Here is a 4,605-nt window from a genome sequence, read left to right as displayed (position 1 = left end):
TCCTATTTTTCCTGCTACGCTCCGCACCCCCGGCCGTCGGTCTCATTTCGTAGGCGTCGCGTCCCGGCCGCTCCGTCGAGGCAAGACTACAACTTGCAAATACAACAGTTGTCTGTGCTTGAACGACGACTCTCCTTAATTTTTTGTGTATGTGCGCTTGTCCTACGCTTGCTGTAGCGGTTCAATGCTGCCTGTATCGTAAATACATCGCCTATATACAGGGGGTGTTTTAGAGCGCATGCATCTTTTAGGCGCCCGTTCCTGCGGAGAGCGTCGGCGTAACCGAGCGAACGAGCACAGCGAAGGATACAAGACGGCGATAGCGAGTAGAGCGCAAGAAGAAAGCGGAGGAAGAGGGTGCAGTGAAAACATGAGGCGGAAAGCGGAAGAGGAGGGTATGGCGAAAGCGTGAGAAGGAAACCGTAGTGCCGCACAAGACAGGCTCTGCGGCGACGATTGGTGCGATATGGCGCCCGAGTAGCGCGCGTCGTCTGCGAGGTCTGTTTGCAGCGGCTGCTATGAATCGCGCCCATGCGTCACCCACGCGCTGCCTCTCACAATCTGCCGATTAGCGAGGTGGTCGCGCCACACTTCGCTCCATTTGCAAACTGCCGCGCCAGCTAATATATTGCGAAAGGAAAACACGCACAGAGCTGACGGGAAATATCGAACGCCCACCAATCATTGAAAACAAAAAGGAAAAAAAATCATTTCGGCCCCAGTACTGGAGCCTCTCTCGAAATGAAGAGAATGAACTGAACATTGGTTATACACGCCCCGTGGTGTGACGTAAGCATCGAGTGTATATCGGGGGCAGATTGCCTGAGTTGCGATCGAGCGCGTGTGACGTCGTCTCAATATGAAGGGATTCCAGGTGAAGCCTTGCCGTCTTGTTTTTTTGCTTTGCAATTATCTTCGCGCTATTCCAGTCGTTGTCGTGGCTCGTGTACACTGCGTGTTTTGCCAGCGCATTTCTTGCAACGTGCTTATTGTTGACATCATAGTTGTGTTGTGTTAATCTTTTTCCGAAATTGCCCATTTCACCGATGTACACGTGTTCACAACCAGCGCAAAGAATCGAGTACACATCACACACGAACTTCTCGTTCTCGAGCTTGTCTGGAACACGCCACTTCGTACTTCCTTATTGCCAGTGTTTCAAACTGCTTCGATATCTATAAACGTAGTTGTTATGTATTTTGAACTGTTATATCAGCACAAAAAAAGGAATATTAAGCATTTTCTTGCATGAAATAAATCTGCTTTACTAAGAGTTGAATGTACCACGCCGTAGCTTCGTGACCAGGCGCGCCAACGTGAAACAGCTGTACAGAGAGGAGCTGTACAACCGACATCGGGCCGCGTTTCGACGCGTACAGCCGTGCCACACTGTCAGCGCATGTGTGGGCGCGCGGATGCGAGCTTGCGCGCGTCCGCAAGCGTACGTGTGGTCGGGGCTTGGAGCTTTCTATCAGCGATAACGAACTCTGGAACATTGCTTTTTTTCCTGTACTTCGTCTGCGTTAGTTTTTTCGCTCTCGCGTTGGTAGCATCGGGAAGGTGCTTTCTAAGAGGAGGCATTGACACGTGTATTTATTTATTATTTTTCTGGAAACAGCACTACACCCGCTAACAAAACGTTATCGTTAAGCGCAAGACTCGCCTGCTTGTTTTGAAATTTACTCGAAGGTTATCATCGATTCTATCTGTTTTGTATGTTCTCGCCTAATGTTGTGTAATCGATACTAGGGGCGTCCCGAAAGTAAGTTTCGTCGTTTTTTTAAGGGGAAGGTGGTGCACCAGGTAAAAGAAACAATCGTCATAAGAATCCACGCCTGTTGCTGGTTCAACGACGGAAGGAGCGTCAGCGGAGGAGGAATGAAGCACCGAAGAAGAGATAGTAGTGCTGCGAAGTCGGGGGTCCGTGCGGCCATCGAAGTTCCCATCGATGGAGCCGTGCCAGGTGCCGAATGAATGAATGAAACCACGTTTATTCCACATTAAAATGCGTCGAAGACGCTGCGGTGGAAAGAGGAGGGGTGTTATTGGAAAAGGGGAAGGGTAAGGCTGCCTCCGTTTTATTAATGAACGTCCTGGAGGCAGCTAAGTGGGGGCGGCATGACGCTTGTGGCTGTCGCGGAGCCGATCGCCGACGGGTGGTGCTGCAGGGTCCTGAAGGAACAGCAGCAGTGCTCGCCAGAGCTCGATGGCATGGTCCGGAGACGTGGTATCCGGGCAAGCCCAAGTCCGGAGAGAAGAAGGCCAGGGTCCCCGCTGTATGGTGGCCAGGGCACGAAGCCTTGGTGGGATGTAGAGGGGGCACTCCCAACAAAGGTGGTTTAGATCAGCACGACATGTGCACATGGAACAGAACCCACTTACGGGTGGTGGTGTGCCACCCTTGTGGAAACGGTTCAACAAGTGAAGAGTAAGGAGGGTGCTTGTCTGGATTCTCCGAAGCAAGACTGATTCTCGCCGTGTGAATACCTTTGGTGGAAGTGACGGTGTAGAGAGTGGATTGCCCACTGCTGCGAGGTAGGCGGCACGTCGTTGTTTGGTCGCATGCTTGTCTGCCATTGGGTCTGCTACCTCAGGTGTGGTAGCTAGGAGAGGATAAGGACTATCGGTGGCTCTGGCTAGCGCGGTAGAGAGATGAGCGCGCGCCAATCTATGAGCCTTCTCGTTTCCGGGGATACCGCAGTGCGCAGGGACCCAGTGGATGATAACATCGTGACCGCATTCGCGGAGCAGGCGTGCCTGGTGCCGGATCTTCTGCAGTACGGGATCTGCGTAAATAACATTAACACATGCCCGATGGGCAGCCTGGGAGTCTGTGTACACATGATGGTGAACAGGGTCAGTTTGAGACGAAGTTGTGAGGGCCGACTCCAAATAATCTACGACGGCCATTAGCTCAGCGCGGGTGCTGGACATTGCTTCTGCTGATATATGATGGTGGCGGTTCTGATTTTCATTTGTCTGGTCGTACCACGCAGTGGCATAACAGGTGTTACTAGCGTCGTCTGCAGGCAGTGCAGCGTCCGTGTATACGATGCGTTCAATCAAGGAGAGTGAACTCGTAGCCTTAGCATGCCTCTTGGCATATGCAAGGCGCCGCATTCGCTGAGTAGGGTCCATATTGAGAGGAAGTGGCCTGCCATCGGTGAGAGCCGTGATTTCCCACGGCGGCGTGTTGTTGGGCAAAATCGGCATTTCGTGGACGTCATACCCGACGAGCATGAGCGTGTGTCGCCCGGCTTTTGTGGCGCGAAGTCTCGTCTCTTGTGTATAGATGTGCATGTCTACGAGCTCGGACAGGTTGTTGAGTTTGCTACAACTTTTAAGTGCTTCGAGGCTTGTGTACCTTGGGAGTCCAGTTACAATGCGTTTGGCTTCGTTAAGTAACCGGTCGAGCGTGTGCATCTGTGTGCGGTTGACTGGATGATACGGCAGCCCGTACATGATACGGGAGACAAGAAAAGCTTGAGCGAACTGCCGCATTTCACGTTCGTTTACTCCACGGGTGCGGGTAGAGATTTTGCGTAAAGCGTGCAGGATTTGTTTGCTGGTCTTCGTAACGCATTGGAATCAAGTGTTAGCTGTGCAGTTCTCGTCTAGGTGCATACCGAGTATTCGGATAGTAGATTTCCGTTTGATGGGTTGGTCACCGATGTACAGTTTAAAAGACTGCTTTTCTTCCTGCTTTCGAAAGGTAGACCTGCCACCATGAATGACGACAAACTCTGTTTTGTCTGGAGCAGTGTGTAAACCCGTTTCCGTGGCATAGGCGTGAATAATGTCGAGAGCTCGTTGTAAGACGTCCTCCTGCTCCCCGATGCACCCTTGATGCGTCCACACGGTGACGTCATCGGCATACACCGCGTGTTTCAGGCCCGATACGTCGGCAAGGCGCTTAGGTAGCTGGTGCATAGCTATATTAAACAGCGTCGGTGAAATAACCGAGCCCTGGGGGACGCCTACGCGGTTGGTTCGTATGGCACTGGCGTCGTGACCAACTTCGACTTGGTATCTTCGCTCTTCAAGGAAACCCGCTATGAAGTTGTACATCTTCCCTCTGATGCCAAGGGCACGTGCTTTGACCATGATAGTGTTATGTGGGGCGGAATCAAATGCCTTGCGTATATCCACTGCGACAACGGCTCGTGGGTGCACCGAATTAGAGTCGAGGACGTCCTGTTTTAGGCGGGCTAGCACATCCCGTGTTGATAGCCCACGGCGAAATCCATACAGTGTAGGAGCCAAAAGGTCGCGATCTTCAAGGTACCACATCAAGCGTGTGTTGACCATGCTCTCCATTACTTTACAGACACACGAGGTCAAAGAGATCGGACGGAGGTTGGATAAGGTATGTGGTGGTTTACCAGGCTTCGGAATGGGCTTGACCACCGAAAACTTCCCAGTGGAGGGCAGTATCCCGGTATCCCAGACTCTATTAAATTCTTCGAGAAGAGCGTGCTTGTGCTCCAGGGGCAGATTGCGTAGATGAGCCACGCCCACCTCATCGACCCCTGGAGCACTACGTACGTTAGCACGCTGCAAGGCGTGCTCCAGCTCGATCAATGTGAAGGGGCTGTTAAGTGGTTC

The 4,605-nt window shown here is 52.2% G+C and overlaps 1 pseudogene; it reads right to left on the bottom strand.

The window, feature by feature from the left end:
* Positions 1-1,971: 1,971 nt before the first annotated feature.
* LOC126530634 (uncharacterized) lies at positions 1,972-4,104 on the bottom strand (annotated as a pseudogene).
* Between the last annotated feature and the right edge of the window lie 501 nt (positions 4,105-4,605).

This window comes from Dermacentor andersoni, chromosome 4 (genome assembly GCF_023375885.2).
Source record: "Dermacentor andersoni chromosome 4, qqDerAnde1_hic_scaffold, whole genome shotgun sequence".
NCBI lineage: Eukaryota > Metazoa > Arthropoda > Arachnida > Ixodida > Ixodidae > Dermacentor > Dermacentor andersoni.
The sequence above is the reverse complement of the archived record's forward strand: the minus strand, read 5'-3'. Positions and strand labels throughout refer to the sequence as shown.